The sequence below is a fragment of the Gavia stellata genome, chromosome 5, assembly GCF_030936135.1.
Source record: "Gavia stellata isolate bGavSte3 chromosome 5, bGavSte3.hap2, whole genome shotgun sequence".
NCBI classification, from domain to species: domain Eukaryota; kingdom Metazoa; phylum Chordata; class Aves; order Gaviiformes; family Gaviidae; genus Gavia; species Gavia stellata.
Genome location: NC_082598.1, coordinates 7,178,528 through 7,197,877, shown reverse-complemented (window position 1 = coordinate 7,197,877; position 19,350 = coordinate 7,178,528).

The following is a 19,350-nucleotide window of genomic DNA, read 5'->3' as shown; positions in this document are numbered from 1 at the left end:
CATGGGATGTGTTGGCATTTAAGGCATTCTTATCTATATGAATAACCATCCAGGATGAGACAGATGGAGAGGTACCACTGTTCTCCACAGTTACATCTTGCCCTCTTTGTACTCTATGCATTGTGTTAATAATCAATAAACAGAAAACATGGAGGAAGAAAACCCAACTGCAGCTAAATTTGGGTTACTGTTGGTACACACTAAAGAGATGAAGTTGGTGCCATGAGTCAGGAGGACATTAAATAACAAATCAATGCAGCAGGCAATTTTCAGTGTTTCTTTCCAGTGCTTTTCCCATTTGTGCTCTACTGGAGTTAACATCTTACCTTGTTCCAAATAATTTCTCCTTCCTGAAGACCAACCCTATGTAGTCTCTGTACTCGTACTAAAAAACCTGGCTGTATGCTGGAATATACCAACGTTCCACTGGCTGTGAAACAGGTTCTCGAGGGACACTGCAGATGTTTATTGCTGGTAGAGTAGACAAAACCACTAGTTATGCTCATGTGCTGGAGAAGAATTTACCCTGGGGAAGGATGATCTAGGGGTAGCTGCAAAAGATCGTAAGCAATCGAGCTTGTATGACCTGAAAAGGTAACCTCCGCTGCCCCAGAAGCTCAGACATGAAAACTCCTCATGTGCAGCAACAGCAAAGTAAAATGGGCTACCTTAAGATATTATGAATGGGTCCTGTTTTATTTTAAACTCTTACCAGCCAGAGTGAACATAATTACAGCTGCAGGAGGGTAAATTCTTGCCATAGGCCAACCTGATGATTTGTTCTCTGATCCTACCCTAACCCTAGGGACAGGATGCATCAGCTGATGCTTAAATTCTCTCTGGTTCCCCAAGGAGCAGTTTGAACATATTACCTGTACATCCACAGCCTATACTGGTGCCATTTCAACATATGTTGCTGAAATTATGATTTTTTGCTGGCACCACCATTTCAGATTCAATTAATACCCACAGGGGAATCCCTAAGCAGTGTGGTTTGGCACCGCCAGGAGAGCTGGGGATGCTCCTCGCTATGTTTCTCAAAGATGAAGACCCATCTGGCAAATTGCACAGTAAAAGAGTAACATAAATGTATAGATTGGGAGCTTAAGATGACTACTGATTCACTGTGTAAAAACTGCAGGTTTTACCTGTGGGTGTGACCAAAACAGCGAGTTCAATCCTAAGAAGAAAGTATTTAGTTTTCTTAAGGGCAGCTCTGGCAGGCCAATATCCAGTGGCGTTGGTTCCAAGAGAACGAAGCTAATTTTGTCTTTCTTGATTTTGGTATGAGTCGTTTTGGGATCCCTGCAATTTGCTTCAATTTGCAGGCTATGCTGAAATTCAGCAAAAAATAGTTTGGCTTAAAAATAAGAACGTTCTCAGTCATGTAGGGACTAGTATGTTTTCCACCTCAAAATAAAATAAAGCTCTGAACTGCCCAGAGAAAGGCAACGTTCTCACCTAAAATTAAATCCTATTCTTTCCTTAAAGTTTTATTTTGACTTGTTGCCGTTTATCCTACCTTCTCCATTGTTCCTGAGCTACGTACACACACAAATGGGATTTCTCCATTCTTTAACGTTGAGTAAATTACACATGAAGACTTCACAGGGGTTTCCCATAAACAATCTCACATTATCCATCCACTCTGCAAATCCTGGGATATGGCTGTGGACTGCAGTATGCAGATAGAGAGGCCTTTCTCTTGCACTCACAGACACAAAACCAGACATGAGGGTTCCAGCTGGCATGATGAACCATCACAAGCATTTATGTCCAAAAGGCTCTTTCCAGCCTGACTGATCTTGGTCTCTTTGAGGCCAGAGACTGTTTCAGCCCCAGATTTCCATGAACAGGTAGGGCACTGGCCTGAACTGGATCTGGACTCCCTAAAATTGTGGAATCCAGGAATACTGGACTCTGAAATGAGCTGGGTTAGCATCTCAGGGGGGATAGAGGATGCACACCTATTTTATTAATCTGCCCAAAGAATTAGTAGCTGAAGTCCTGCACAGGGTGCTGCCAGTAACCTCAATGGTCTGGGATTTGCAAGCTGAAGCATTCCTGTGGGCTGCTCTGTGCAACTTCTTCCTGGGGTCTCTAATAGCATCTTTATTTCTGTCCTCTCTTCCTCCACTCACATCTCTTCTGCCACAGCTGGCGTAGGCATCTCCCAAGAAGAGACAAAGTTAAAAACCTCTGGTCCAGTCACATTTCATCATTTGTCTGCTCTCTCTGCAGGGTGGTCAGAGTGTACCTAGAAGCTTTTATTAATTTAGCTTTCCCACACTATTGTTGCTGCCCTGCTTCTCCTATCTAATTAGAAACTCATTTCCTGAGGGATACACATCTCCCAGAGGGGAAACAATAAGAAACATTCGGTAATCACCAGCCTGTGCTATAAGTTTATTTTAAGGCTATGATTGCTGGGAGTTCCAAGAGATTTGGGGGATATTTATTGTTACAGCAGAGCAAGTCAAAGAACTGGCACTAGGACAGAAAGCCTTTCATCTCTGGGTCACCTATTCAAATTCAGCACAGGTCAACAGTGGCTATAAGTTGTCTTCATCCAATGAGTCCTCAGAGGTGAGCATGACATTAGTTTGGTGGCCTTCATTTATTGCCTAACTGGCAGATGCCAGGCTCCCAAATCTGCTGCCTCTGGGTGACCCCACCAGCAGTCTCAGCAAGGCCAGTCACCGCACAGGCCAGTAAGAAAGGTTTTGTGCAAATTATTCGTTTTCATAAAATCAGTTGTACACATGCACTCCTGGAAGAGGGGGCTTAAAACCAAGACCAGAGTAGCAACACATCCGAGTCCCACCTCTCTTCTCCATACCCCATTCTGCCCATTTTTCTCCTCTGGCTTTCAACAGTGTTCTAATGTTGCCATGCAAATTTTTGCTTGATCAGCTGTGAATCCCCAATCTGAGCACCCTTCATGCAGCCAAAGGAAAACAAATGGTATTACCGAGTATAACATCTTCACTGGCTTTGCCAGTTGCAGGTAGATCTGCCCTGAGCATGGGTCTTGTGATAGGTCAAGGGATGTGCATCTGAGACCTGGTCCAGGCTTATATTGAAATCCCCCAGTAGCCAACCAGCCTGTCAGTCATTCAGGGTGACAGACCCCATAAGCTGCTGGCTATAGAGTCTTTATAACTCTCTGAAGGCTATAGACACCATATATCTTTCTCACGCTCAGCTCCCACGCTCCCAGGCTTTTGACACTTTCCATTGCAGCTTTGCACCTTGGACCTTGCCTTTTGCCATAGTTACTTCCGAGTCATCAAAGATGTTTTCATGCAGACACAGCACGAGAAAGCAGTGGTGTCTGGCCAGCCAACATGATATCTGAGACTGCAGCAGGGCTGGCCCAGCTCCAGCACGTATGTCAGGGAGGGCTGGAGTCTAGGAGAGCGTTTCTAACCTTAATTACGTGAGCTTGACTCCCGCATATCTCTGCCAAATTCCATGGCACAACTGCACATGGAGTTCATGCACAATCGAGACCAGGATCTGGCTCCGCAGTTGCAAACAGTGATATTGTAAAATTTGGCTCAGGGATGAGTGGTTACACGGGCTCTGCCATCTGGCAGGCTGAGCACATGCACCTGCCTTTTGGGGAGCATATTTCCCATTTATGAATTGAAGGCTTCTTCTCAGACCCCGTGACAGCTCTTGGTTTGGCCGGGCTCACCTTGGTTTCTTAGGAATGCCTGAGGGCAGAGCTGAGCTTTGACATATTTAAACCTAAAAGATCCAAGTTTTACGAACCAGAAAAACATAAGGTACACTTGGTCTTGACACCTTGTCCACAACTTGCATGTTTTCCCAAACAAGCCCTGCCTAAGCCTTCCAAGGGCTCAGCATGAGATTTGTAAATGTGGACAATTTAACAGTTTTATTTTTGATGAGCAGAGCTAAATTACACAGCTTTTCTCACTCTCTTATTTAATTGGCTGAGACACTTGAAATTAGACCTAATTACTTTTCTCACTCCATTAATACCCAGTGACAGTTGATTTCTGTTTTGCGAGAAGCATTGGCGTTTTTGCTGAATTATTCAACTACTGCCTCGTTGTGAAGGATCCTAGGAAGTAATATCAACAACAGCCGTAGTTAGTTTATGCTAAAATGCCTTATGCACACAACCTCCTTTTCACCCAGGTCAATTGGCTGTAGTTAAGCCTCTTTGGATCACATGTTACTTTACTTTGTGGAGAACTTGTTCTTGTTGGATTGCTGTGGATGGGCTCCCACCGTTCTCGCCGCTGGCAAGTGCTTGACTGCTACCCCACACTGCTTGGCTTGGCACTGGCTTTTGCGCTTGGGTGTTCATCTTTGCCCCAGGTTATTCTGGCAGGATCTCTTCTTCCCATTTAAATTCTTGTGGGCAAGTAGAACTTCACCATGCTGAGCTCAACTAGCAATGAGGTCTTGTAAGCTTTCTAGTTGCCCTCTCCCTCTACACTTGCATGTGCATCCCTTCAGTGCACTGCCTTTGCTTGCCCTTCTTCTTCGCTATAGAGATGAGTATTTGTAGAAAGAGATTTGGAAAGCTTCTTAATATCTCAAAGGAAACCTCAGAGTACAAGGAAAAGATGAGAACAGCATTCACAAGCTGAAGAAATACAATCTTTCCATCATACTTAGCCTTAAATTAGAGTTGGGAACAGAAGCAGTTGTGCCCTGACTCTCCTCAGCATCTTCCACTCCTTGGCTGACACAAACAGGAGAGCCATCACCCGCAAAGAAGGTGACCTAGGTCTCTGGGTGAAACTGGGGGGACAAGAGGTGGGAAAACCACAGCCCTTCCAAGAAATAGCCTTCAGGACAGCATTTCCTGGAGCATGTTCAGGGAATCAAAAAGGTGCAGGTAATTTTGCAAATGTACCATTAAGACAATTCAGACACTAAACATAGCAGTGTAGGTCTTGCCTCTAGGCAGATTATTTTCTGCTGTTCTAGTCTCCTGGAAAATACAGAGAACACTCTTTGATGAGACCAACATTTTTGGTCAAAATAGTTTGAGGATCTTCCCATCATTCACCTCCAGTGGAAATAGAAGAGGAGAACCATTCTGCTCACAGCTTCAGTGATGTGATTATACCACGTGGCTACAATGGCTGTGTTCCATGGTCAGATCCACAATAACCTTTTATGTTTTTTTAATTTTTTTTTAAGATGCAGTGCATTTTTTTCTCTTTTTTATCAACTCTAATACATGAATTTTGCGCAACTCATATGGAAAAAATATCATCAAAGTGCTGTCTAACACTTCTAAAATTTTACATCCTCCCAGAGCATCGCTTCTAGTAAATCAGAAATCCAAATTTTTTGTTTCAACACATTTAAAAGCAGAGGCACGATGCACTCCTGACGTTCCTGTCATCATGTGGGGCATTTTTTCACCTGTCCACAATATGTCTGCTTCAAGCCATACTCCAGCATCCCCCCTTGGTACTACATAGCCTTCTCCATGAAGCTGTTATCTGAAAAAGAAGCAGATGGGAAACAGCCATGATTAGCACAGGGCACCACTTCTTACGTCTCTGTCTTCCAGAAACACATGAGACTGGCATCCTCCTCTAAACTTTCTGTGTAAGGATACATAGAAAACAATGAAATCTAACCCTCCTGCAGAATGCCTAGAAAAATCACAACTCTGTCCATGTCCTTAAGTGATCTGAGAGCAGCCATTCCCTGGCTTGTTTTGGCCAGAAGGTGTGCGATCTGCAACCATGGCCCTTTTCAGGCTGTTATCACATCAATATTGAATCATCTTTGCATCACAGAGATATACTGCTCCTGCTGAAATGGCCATTGCCCAGGCTGGGGGGCATTCCCATGCAATAGCTTCTTCTAGCTTCTCTGAGAAATCCCAGTGAGGAGAAACTGCCAGCAACTCCCATGTGCTGTTGGGCTTTGAGGTCTTGGCACAGCCACAGTACACACCTGTAGACTTCCTCGTGCAACCCAGGAATGATTAGGATTGCAGACTGATAATGGCCATGCTGTGGGACGAGACTGAGGGGCAAAAGCCACCATCAAAGAGATACCAAGCAGGTTTGCGTGCTCCTGTCCTGGAAGAGGCACAGAGCTCAAGTCTGGCAAACATCTCCATGGTTTCCTAAATCTGTACTACATCTCCCATGCTTCAACTTGGTCTCATCTCCGGGGCTGGAAGAATAAAAAAAGTCTGAGTGGTTTCCTGACCTTCCCATTTGCAGCGACAAAACCATCACTGTGCTGATTGCAACCCATCCCCATGAGTCATGGTCAGAGCAGCCAGAAACAGCCCTTCTCTGCAAAAAACAGTGCCTGATAAACCATCCAGAAAAAAAACCTGCCTCATTTATTTCTCCTCAGCCTGCCCTTTCTTTAGCCACTGTGCAGAGCCACCGCAGAACAAGCTGTAGGAAATACCAGACCTTAAGCCCTCCACCTGTGCAGCAGGCAGTGTGCGTGTGTCGCTGTGTTCCTGCAACTGGCTGTTGTGATTACACCGCTCAGCAAGATTCCTGGTAGCACTATCTGACTTGATGAACGCCAGCAGAGGAAATATCAGCAAGTGCTTGTTTATCCTCCCTTAGTCCCAGAGTCCTTATATTTTGCAGGAGACATCGCAGCAGCTCTTACAAAGACCATCGCGGAGCACAGAGATGCGGGTTGGGACTTTGTGCCACGTGCTGCTTGCTCAGGGCTGTCCCTTAGAGCACAGCCTGGTTTATTTGTGCACCCTGAGGAACAGGTTCCCAAAGGCAGGTGAATTCCCCATCATTTTGAATCTTTGCCTGAAGTAAGGACATGCTTATGACAGAAACACCAAATCTGATACAGGTATCACCTGTGCTGGGGAGAGGTCAGATTAGTTGGGTATTACATTCTGTTTTGGCCTTGAAAATCTGTAAAAGAAATACCTGCACTTCATTTCATCCTAGCTACTGCACTGCTAGCAGCATCCTGACCAGTCAGCACTGGGACACAGGACTGGGAGGAACTCCTGTGTCGCTGACACTTGCAACCCTATGCAAAAAACATCATAAAAATCCTTCTATAAAAATCAACCACACTCCACCTTCTACCAACACCTGTTTTCTTCCCTCCTGTTTAGGAGGGAGCTCATGACCCCAATTGGTAACAACCTTCCCCGATTTCTAACCCAGATTTATTCATAGCCACTTCATGCCCATTTGTTCTTGTGCCAACATTGTCCTTAGGCTGAAATAACTGTTTTCTCTCCCTAGTATATTTATAGACAGCTGTCACATCCTCCCTTGAGCTTTTGTTTTGCTAAACTAAACAAGCCAAATCCAGCATCCAGCAGTGCCATCTCATGTGACAGGTTCTCCATAGTCCTGATCCTATCCCTGCTCGGTCCAGCCTCAGGTCACCTTCCCAGTTCCAGAAGGTCTGGCCTACTCCAGATGTCCCACCTAGATGTCCAGATTGTTGCAGGTCCTATACATAGTGCCTGGGTGAGGGAAAAACAGACAAAAATGATGCAGCAGTGGGGTTTTGACCTAGATACACGTGCCAGTAGCTCCCAAGTGCTACCAGCACACACAACTCATGCAACACCTATGATGGGGCAGACCCATCACGCTGTGTGGGTAGCACAGCCTAGAGCCAGTATGTGAAGCCATAGACCCAAGGGATGATGCATGGTGAATACCAGCTGAGCACTTAGTACCGCAGCGATTTCTTCACCACTTAGGAGGATTTCTTCATGCATGTCCTGGGTTTTGTTACTGTCATGAGCCCATCCTATAAACAGATTTTGTACAATGACTAAAACAAAATACAGAACAGCTGCACAGTAAGTTGTGTTAAATAATGGGCAGCTCACGAAAAAAGAAATTGTTTGTGGGTATTGAGGAAAGGCGGACACATCTGGACACAACCAGTGATGGGGTGGAGAGCTGGGAAGGGGAGGGAAGAGAAGCAGCAATGCCATTGTGTGATCTGAGTACAGATTGCCCCATGGCACTAAGTCCTTTGAACTTCTCCCCGCTCCTGGTAAGCCTCTCCCTGCACAGAAGCATACAAGTTGCACAGGGAGCCTTAAGAAATTACAGCTCCTAATTAAGCTCCTGATTAGGCACCTAATCTGAGTGCTTGCTTTTAGAACTTTGATTTTCTTTGGACATGTATTTTTACCTATACTTGATCATTTTAAAGGTTATATTTCAAGTAAGCCTAGTCTTGGTCATTCTTCTAGCAGCATTTCACCATTGAGGTGTACATCACTGACAACGAGCTGCCAGCCCAGGAACAGGGAGGTTGTTATAATCACCCTGTCGTCACGAAGAATCAGCCTTAGTGTCAGCTCTCAGAGGCAAGGGACAGAAGGATGAGCTTTCCTGCTACTGTGAATTTATTTTGATTTTGCTGATGGATGGGTGTTTGGGCAGCTGATTCACCTGCACTGGGATTTTCCTATTCGTCTTTCTTGGGGAAGGTTATAATAACTTCTCAGAAAACTTAGGACTAGTAACTCAAATAAGGCCATGGAAAATTACTCCGAAGTGACCTGATGTCCCAAGATATTGTGTTTCATTGTTTATTTGTTTATTTACTAGGAGGAAAACCTAGCAGTAATTTCTGCTATGCAAAATGCTAAATGTTTTAAAAATTCTTGGCCTGTGCAGGACTTTTCCTACTTAGCGATGACCAACAGTGACCTAATTCAGATTTGACTGGACTAAGCTGCAGGGCTCCAGTGTACTAGATATGTCTCAAAGCTTCAGCAACGCATGCCGCATGGCAGAGAAAACAGAAATCATGAATTTTAAGAAGCCCATGCATGGCTAAGGAAGTCCCATCTTTTGAACCAAGATGCCTGAGGGAAGACTGCTGCTCTGGACACCTCTTAGTAGTGTTGTACTGTGTCCAAAGATGGTCTGATGGTGAGGAGCTCTTGGCCAGCAAAGAATTGCCATCACTACAATCAAGCACCTGCTTGTCAGCAGCTCCAGACACACCACTGTGAGAGCAGGAGTGGAGAAGGCAGTAACAGAGGACAGGTTTTTGAGGCTTCAGCATTTTCAGCAACCTGTTTTCCATGTTTCTAGTTTTTCTGCCCAAATTTTCCCCTGATCCCATTTAGCTTTAGGATGTCAGAAAGCGACAGTGTGCTTGTGGGGATGGGTACACTCATAAAACTACCATGGGAGAAGGTCAGATAGAAAAGTCCTCAAGGTCCAACAATTCCAACAAAGTCAACAAAGACACTCAGTGAAACATGTCCTGTGCTTAGGAGTCCCCAAATTTTGAGCTGTCATTGAAATCACAGTAAATAAAGGTTCTGAACCACCTGTCATATAATGTTCCATTAATGTCTGATTTATGATATCTCTTCTGGAAGAGAGCAGAGAAAGTCGAGACTGAGCATAAGAACTGAAATATAAGGAAATGGTTCTTATGTTGTGGTTCAGACAGGAGATATTTTAGCTATTTAATCAGAATTTTTTAAAATGCATTTGAAGGACAGCAGTAAAATTCCTGACTAACAATTTACAATTAGCCACCTTCTTAGACTCCCTCTTAACATTTACAAAAGAGTTGACTACACTTTTAGTACGACTGACAATTCAGCTTCAATCCAGCACTGAAACTGTCTTGTCCCAGCCAGTCCATTTGATAGTTCAAGTATTCTATTGTTGGGTTAGTTCAGTATTTTATTAATAAAAAGCTTAGCTTCAGTGATGTTTTCTTGGTTTTAGGTTAGTTTATTTAACAGCTTTAATAAAATATGTAAAACTGAAATTGATACTGACCCCATCTCTCTGGAGCAACACTGCTCCAAAACCTTGGAGGGCCTAGAGTGGATGCCAGCCGGTCAGTTAAAAGGCTATTATTTCCCCCACAATAAATCTGTGCTCTCACACACTGGGAAGCTGTTAACAGTGAGAGTGGGGAGTTCTGCTCGAACAGTGTCTGGCAGCAGAGGACCACACAAGGTGCAAGACAGAGGAGAACTGGGCCATAAATTATCACTTCATTAAGTTTCTATTTAAATAGCCTTGGGGATGGAGGTTGCCACCCTTCCGCCGTATGTTTTGCTGTCTTCCACGTCCAGCACAACCCACCCCTGCCCCATTCCAACCCAGCCTGCCTGATGGAGAGGTACTCCATACCTGAATGTCACCGTCCTCTCCATGGGGTCTCCACTTCTCCTCATTCCTGCCATGTCTTGTGGATGGCAACAATATAAAGTGAGAATTTTTTGCTTCTTACCTGTCTTTAGTGTGGATCTTGACTGCACAGCAAGCATATACATTCAGGAAGCCACTGGAAGGGGCATTCTGGAGTAGGTTGTCATGGCATTGGTGTTCAGAGTGACCATGTGAAATGGCAAATAAAAGCTGGTCCTTGGCCATTCAAAATTTAAGCGAAGAGTTGCTAAGATCCACCACGGTATTTATCATTAACTTACAACTTCTTAGGATGTCATGGACACAGGAGCTTGGTGCTTCCCCACACGGTCCATTGTCAGACTCAAAGCAACACTGCTCTATCTGTATGTTTTGCTTCTACTGCAGGGAAAATGAACAAGAAAGGCAAATCTGGTTTTTAAATAATTGTCATAGAGCCTAATTTTCTAGAATTCTTGGCATAAACATTTTTAGAAAGAGGAAATCAGAAGTTTGTTTAAAAGTATTTGGGTACTTACGCCTTGCTCTGTCATCACAAATGGCTACATGCCAGAAGGCAGAGACTGGAGGGAAAGGGCACAGAAGGGACCCTGGATTTATGATTCCTCTCTTTGGAGAGTGGGTAACACTGTAGTCTGCGAACTACAGCTCTATCAGCCTGTATACATATTTCAGGTAACACGTTCTGCAATGAAGACCCACATACCAATGCTCCTGAAGATGCCACAAGCATTTAACTTCTCTTTTGGATTGATATTTTTATTTCCCAATATGTGTTTGCATGTAACATAGTCCCTTTTCCCAGATAGTTACAAGAATATAAACTTTGTCAGCTAAAAAAATCAGAGGAAAAAAAAGCACTCAGGTCTTCTACCCATGGAAAATCATTTAAAACAAAGATACTCACACATCACATCAGCAGCTGATAGATGGATTCACCAGGAAGGCAAAGTAAAAATACACCTCTCCGGAAAAGCTCAAGTCCTTCCTCCCTAGGACGTTCTCTGCTAATGCCAAAAAGAGCAAATGGACGCTTAGCAATGAATACCAAAGGCCTTAACAGTCTGTGGTAAGATGAGAGAGGCCTTCCATTGCCTTCTCTCCTGTGTAATTGCACTCTGTGATATCCATGTGCTCGAGACCTCTGTGGCCTCTTCCCTCCCGGCAGGGACCTGTACACCTTCTCACCAGCACAAATTCTCGTGAGTTTGTATTGATCCCTGGGGCAGAAGTTACTTCTGCCAGCCTCCAAGAATACCACAAAGAATTATCAAGCAATAGACACTTAGAAATGGTAAAAATGGAAGAGAACAGTGCCCAGCATTTTATTAAAACCATCATTATCTCTAATAAGCAAACAGACTGACTGTAGGATGGGGATCCTCACCTGGCCATGAGTTCACTCTGCTCTTGCAGAAGGACAGGCAGCCAGCAGAGAGGTCAGGATGAATTGCCCCAAATCCCCAGAGCAGAGCTGGTGTTTATGGACAATGCTAAAAATTATGGCACAAGGAAATCAACAAGCTGGAAAGCCATGCTGGCTGTGGCTCCATAGGAAACAGCAGGGCGGAAAAGCAAAGTTTGCCAAATGGATGAGGAAAAATATGGTAAGGATGCTTTTTTTTTTTTTTAATCAAGTTTCTTTTAGGATGTTTTAAATGTAGAGTGTGTTTTTAAAAATAGTGCATGGCTGCGGAAGGCAGCTGCAGTTCAAGTGAAGTTGAAATTAGTGAATGATGGACATTGTCTTCAGATTCTTGGTTCTATCACATCTTGCCCAACCCTCCTCCAGAGCAGCACATATATGGGGGTCCTCATTCCCTCTTACCTGGCCCAACTTTCCTGCTGCCCTTGCTCATTGCAATAAATGTAACTAGCAAACAGGAGCGTTAGGATCATGTTTCTCTCTGTATCTGCCCAACCAGTTTTTGCTTCTCCTCTCTCCACCCCAGATGCAACAAAACACCTAAGCACCTGCTGAACTTTAAGCCCTGTGTTTTTGATCCTGCTTGCTCAAGACAAATTCAAACACATGCTCATTGCTGGGCTGGATCCAACACTATCACTGGCAATGTTCCATGGCCCCAGCCTTCAGGGCACCAAATACCCAGACCTAGACTCAGTTGTGAAGTTTTTTGCCTTGCACTCCTCTTCCACTTTAATCAAGGTAGGTGGAGCAGCAAAGGCAGCATAAGAGCGTGTCATTCAAAGAAGAAACACAAGTTTGTCCCCAAAAATCATTGCACGGCCACAGACCTCACATACAACTTCCATCAAGTTTCTAAATCTTGGCTTTTCCCCAGTGAAACACCGATATCTGCATATCCTCCCTTCCCTGGACTTCTGTCAAGGCAGATATATTTAAGATAGCAAAGTATTTGGATACCATTGGAACAGGAATGACATATATACTTTAAACAGATTTGGCTGCACGTTCAATGAAGACCCCTGGAAGGGGTATCCCTGGTTGCTGGCACCCCTTGAGCATCACACTGGAAGGCCGTGCCTCTGCTGGGCAATTCAGGCTCGACCAGCAACATTCCCATGCATGGGAGTCATTTGCTCATGCAAGGAAATTGTTAGACCATCCCCTGGTGTGAATTTGTCCCAGCCCAGTTAGAAATATCTCCAAGCCATTCCCAGGCTTGGTGTGAGGATAGAGGACTCCAGGACCTGTTCGCAGTTGGTGTTCTGGGTGCAGTCAACCTGGCTGGGTGGTGAAGACGTTTCCTAGGGTAGCTGAAGGCCATCACCTACCAGTTGGCCTCAATGCTCAGAAATGTCCCCAGGCACATTTCATTTCCTAGTACTGATACAGCTAGAATCATAGAATTGTTTAGCTTGGAAAAGACCTGTAAGATCATCAAGTCCAACCGTAAACCTAACTCTGCTAAGTCCACCACTAAACCATGTCCCTAAGCGCCTCATCCACATGTCTTTTAAATACCTCCAGGGACGGTGACTCAACGACTTCCAATGCTTGACAACCTTTTCAGTGAAGAAATTTTTCCTAATATCCAATCTAAACCTCCCTTGGCACAACTTGAGGCTATTTCCTCTTGTCCTATCACTTGTTGTTTGGGAGGAGAGACCAGCACCCACCTCTCTACAGTCTCCTTTCAGGTAGTTGTAGAGAGCGATGAGGTCTCCTCTCAGCCTCCTCTTCTCCAGACTGAACAACCCCAGCTCCCTCAGCCGCTCCTCATAGGACTTGTGTTCCAGACCCCTCACCAGCTTCGTCACCCTTCTCTGGACACACTCCAGCACCTCAATGTCCTTTTTGTAGTGAGGGGCCCAAAACTGAACACAGCATTCGAGGTGTGGCCTCACCAGCGTCAAGTACAGGGGGACAATCCCCTCCCTGCTCCTGCTGGCCACACCATTTCTGATACAGGCCAGGATGCCGTTGGCCTTCTTGGCCACCTGGGCACACTGCTGGCTCATATTCAGCCGGCTGTCGACCAACACCCGCAGGTCCTTTTCTGCCAGGCAGATTTCCAGCCACTCGTCCCCAAGCCTGTAGCATTGCATGGGGTTGTTGTGACCCAAGTGTAGGACTCGGCACTTGGCCTTGCTGAACCTCATGCAACTGGCCTCAGCCCATCGATCCAGCCTGTCCAGATCCCTCTGCAGAGCCTTCCTACCCTCCAGCAGATCAACACTCCCGCCCAACTTGGTGTCGTCTGCAAACTTGCTGAGGGAGCACTCGATCCCCTCATCCAGATCATTGATAAATATATTAAACAAGACCGGCCCCAGTACCGAGCCCTGGGTAACACCATTTGTGACCGGCCGCCAACTGGATTTAACTCCATTCACCACAACCCTTTGCGCCTGGCCGTCCAGCCAGTTTTTTACCCAGCGAAGAGTGCACCCGTCCAAGCCATGAGCAGTCAGTTTCTCCAGGAGAATGCTGTGGGAAATGGTGTCAAAGGCTTTACTAAAGTCTTGGTAGACTATATCCACAGCCTTTCCCTCATCCACTGAGCAGGTCACCTTGTCATAGAAGGAGATCAGGTTCGTCAGGCAGGACCTGCCTTTCATAAACCACCACAGCCCTGTGTATATTCCCAGTTAAATAAAGAGGCAAACAAATCACTTCCGAAGAAAAAATATAAAATTAAAATAATTAAGACAATTTTTAAATTTCCATTGAAAAATTATGGTCACTTTTGACCAGTTTTTCTAAATGTTCTGGGATTTTTTATAATCTTCACACAAAACCTCATGCCATGAAGAGTAGAGTTTTGTTTTCTTCTCCTTTGCTGTACAGGTCTAGCTGCTACTACAATGAAATCTGACTCTAGTTTTGGTTTTAATGATCTGACAGAGGCCCGTAGGACAAGGCCTCTCTCATTTCTTACAAATAAAAATAATTAAATAAGATTCAACTATAGTCTTTGGGGGACATTTTCTTAAAAGCTTCCATAAAATAGGGTTACAAGGCACTGTAGATCCAGGTCTTTGTAGTAATTGTTAATGGTAAGAGACTTCATACATGAAATTATTAAAAAAAAAAAAAGAAATGGCACTTTTGTATTAAAAGATTTAATGATTTCATGATATTAGGCATATTTGTAAATTTTAATGAAAAAATGTATTAGAGAGGACCACTGATTGTGCAATTTTAGCATAAATTTGAAACCAAGCTCAGTTAAAACTCTGGGTTCTCAGATCTGGGACTTTGAAGTTACCTGTTATGAATATGAACTAGGAAGGTCCAGTTTATGAGCAGGATTATCTAACTCAGAGCTTGGGGTCAGAGGACATGCTGGGTCCCTTTTGGAGTCGCTCCTGGGAATCTCAATTAACTCTGTTTCCCAACATCTGTGGAGGACCTCGCTTTGGCTAGAGGATCCCCCAGTTGTAGCAAAGATCACATACTTACATGGCATCTTCCACCCTAAGGCATCCTGAAACAACCACACCCGAGGCTCTTCACCCATCAGTGCAAAGCCATCCATTCCCTTTTGGAAGATGCTATCAGTTTAACACCCGGCAACATAATGCAAACCTTTAGAAGAGGAATTTCAGAAGACAGAGTCCAACTGAAAGCTTACAGAAATGCCCCCTTTCCTTTGCAAATACAGATCAGAGGCAAAATTTTAGGGCATTAGTTTGGTTTCCTGCTCTGGGGAAAGTTGTTATGTAGAGAAAAAAACATCCGTGTTCATAACCCTGTACAACCCAGCTAAAATCAAATGTCAAATCCTCATAAGCATGTGTCCCTCAGCCAGAGGTTGTTTTTCTTCATGGATGAATCAAACATACTGAGTAAATCACATGAATCACCAACGGAAACATCATCCTTACAGCATCATCTCACATTTATGAATAAGGAGCTTGTTTTGCAGGTCCCTCGAGAAGAAATAAAGCAGGGGGAGCTCAGGGAGGGTCCCAGGACTTTCACAAGTGTTTTGTTTTAATAGATCACAAATAATAAGGTGTCTCCCTCCTCCCATCAAAAAAATTATAGGCAATTGCTTTACAAACCATCTCTCAGTTCAGCAGTCCTTTTATTAATAAGAAAATGCTTACGCTGATGACATAGCTCAATAACCCAGCTATAAATCGTATAAATCTGTTGCAACGGTTACAAATAAGCAGCGTGATTTATGAACGGGGCCACTGACTTCTACACCTGACATAAAACTTTGTAGGCAATCAGCCACATGTTTCATTTTAGTTTTATATTTGACATATAAATCAGGCAGTGAAAGGGACTCTCTCTCCACCCCCACTCCTCCCCTTTAAATAGACGAAGCAAATATTTTACAAGCAATATGTAACTCACTGTAGCAAGGACACAATACAAGGTATGGAAAATATTATGCCATGATTTCATTAGTTTCATGTGAACCAATATGAGGTACAGTGACCTGCCCCGCAGAGCAGGCAGGAGAGCAGGCAGTTAAGAGGGGACTAACCATACAGGTCATCATGGAAAAACACTTGCGAAAACAAGTTGTTTTCCTGCACTACATGCTCTGCTTATTTCCAGGTTTTGTAGATCTGTGGAAGGTCCCCATCTTCCCTTCCTGAGCTGAGCAGAGTTTGGCCCTACTTTTGAGGCCAAGGTGCCCAACACAAGCCCATAAAGGTGATGTAGCCATCAATAGAATGGAGCAGAAAAGGAAAGTTTTCTGGAGAGTGGGGCAAAGTGGAGAGTTGGGCAGAGAGGAACCTTATGAAATTCAACAAAGGCAGGTGTGGGGTACTGCACCCGGGGAGGAATAACCCCAGGCATCAGGACAGGATAGGGGCGGACCTGCTGGAGAGCAGCTCTGTGGAAAGGGACTGGGGAGTCCTGGGGGACAACAGGATGACCACGAGCCACCAATGTGCCCTTGGGGCCAAGAGGGCCAGTGGCATCCCGGGGTGCATCCAGAAGAGTGTGGCTAGCAGGGCGAGGGAGGTTATCCTCCCCCTCTGCTCTGTCCTGGTGGGGCCGCACCTGGAGTACTGTGTCCAGTTCTGGGCTCCCCGGTTCAAGAAGGACAGGGAGCTGCTGGAGAGGGTGCAGCAAAGGGCTACAAAGAGGATTAGGGGACTGGAACGTCTTTCTTATGAGGAAAGGCTGAGGGACTTGGGTCTTTTTGGTCTGGAGAAGAGAAGGCTGAGGGGGATCTTATCAATGCTTATAAATACTTCAGGGGTGGGTGCCAGGAGGATGGGGCCAGTCTTTTTTCAGTGGTGCCCAGTGACAGGACGAGAGGTAACGGGCACAAACTTGGTCATAGGAAGTTCCATCTAAACATGAGGAGGAACTTCTTTCCTTTGAGGGTGGCAGAGGGCTGGAACAAGCTGCCCAGAGAGGTTGTGGAGTCTCCTTCTCTGGAGATACTCAAAACTCACCTGGACACATTCCTGTGCAACCTGTTCTAGGTGACCCTGCTCTGGTGGGGTTTGGACTAGATGATCTCCAGAGGTCCCTTCCAACCCCTGTCATTCTGTGATCATTCTGTGAAACCCAGCAGTCAGTAACTGGATTTTTGAGGGTTGCTTTTCATAGGTATTAATAAAATAAGTCTCAGCCCAGCATACATCGCAGGATCCCTCCCCTCTTCAGATGCTACAGCAGTTGTGCCTTATGGCTCGGAGCTTCAAATTTGAGCCCCAGCTCAATGCTGAACAACCATCTTTTTTTAAAAAAATATGGACTGGGAGCACATTTCAGTTATTTTAGGACTTTCTGGGATAAATTGCAAGTTTCTCCTGAGTTTGTGTGTGAACCAGCTCCAAAGTGTGTCAAAACCAGAAAGTCTCTTTCATTCATCTGAATCTCAGGATGAGTCAGATCTTTGTGAAAATTGCTGCCTGAAATTAGGTAGCTAGCTATTTGCCTTAGAAACCCAAAGAAATGCTGCTCCAATTGTCTAGATGCAAATTCAAATGTCTGATTTTCAGCAAGGGTAAAATCAGACCCACAAATACAAGAAATTTTCTAAATGTAGGATATACAGAAGTGAGATGAAATGTAAAGTAATATATAACAACCTAAAGAAAAGGTTATTTTAAACAAGTGGTATAAATCTGTAGTACTTTCACTCAATTGCACAAGTTAGCTTATCTCAGCTGGATCAAGTCCTGTCGAAGGTTTTTATATGTTCCCCTCCAGGGATGTGAATTTTTCCATAATAGAGGTGTTGGCCATTTCTGGAAAGCTCTCACTATGAGTCAGGCATGTACTACTTTTCCATTTTCTCAGAAGAACTCTTTAAATACACTTGAGGCAATGGAAAGCCATCTGGAGGCAGAGGTTGAAGGACGGGTTATGACTGCTTCATTCAGTGATGCAGAGCTCTTAAGATGGGGTAATAAATGGACTATCCAATGTTACAGCAAGATTTTTTTTGTCAGAATTAATCCACTGTTTCTTTACTTTTCATCTTCAGTTATTTTATGTGATATATTTTATGAACACAGGCTTCTTGGAAACTTCAGTTAGGCTCTGATCAGCCATCCAGGTTACACCACCGTCCAATTTCTCAGTGCAGATGAGGCATTTGCATACCCTCAGATGATAACTACATCTTCAACAACGCAAATATCTGCAGTCCCACTAAGACTGTTAATGTCTTGTCTACTTTTAGAAATAATGTATGCTCCAGCTTAATCAGATGCCATCTGTAACTGGGTTTCTCTAGTGTGTATTCAAAGTGGAAAACAAATTATTTGTTTATCAAGATGAGCTTCTTGGACCGTAGCTGCTGTCTCATTATTTATTAAAAAAATAAACTGTAAAAATACAGGAGAAAGCCAAACTTACACCAGCTGAGAATTCCTCCTGTACGTTTTTCAGCTGCTCACAACCTTACATCTTCCTGCTCACGGCAGGTAATGGAGTTGATTTTCCCATATACAGAAGGGGGACTGGCTACCAGAAAGTTTACTCCTCTAACTGTTTGTCTTGATTAAATATGTTGAACGAGTCCTGGAAGAATAATTAGATGTTCTCTGCATGCAAAGTGACATTTTGTTGGGGGTGATGGAATTGAAGCAAACATAGCAATGAAATAATTCAAGGTCAGTATAAGACTGAGCTGCCAGTGTAGTGGTTGAGTGTTAAGCCATGTCTGGATCTAACAGCAGAGGAATCCAGCAGCCCACCAGTACCCTAAGCTCTTGCCGTGGCAAGGAATGCACTAGGATAAATATGTTCGCATGAGTCCATAGCCCAACTTTGCTTATTTGGCAGCCATTGATTAGCACCAACCTTTTCAGCCATAAATTACTCCCGTTTTCCTACTCTCTGAGTCTTTTCTTAAGCAAAAAGTTATCCTTGCATTAGCTCCTTGTAGTAGTGGGACTGTGCATGAGGCTTTTCAGTGTTCACATCTGTATGACATGGCTTGTATTATGCCTCTGCCACTGTGACAGTATTTATTTAAAAGCTGCAAATGAGAGTTCACACGTCCACAGGTCTTCCACTGGAGCTCCCATTCTTTCTTCTCTCCCCTGCACATTAACTTTGAAACACAATATATATAATGATCAGGAGTGATAAGCAAGGATTTACAAAGGGGAAATCATGCTTCACCAACCTCATCGCCTTCTACAAAGAAGTCACTAGCTTGGTGGATGAAGGGAGAGCAGTGGATGTTGTTTACCTTGACTAGTAAAGCCTTTGTCACTATCTCCCATAGTGAGATCACCACCATAGAAAAGATGACAAAGTATGTGTTGGAGA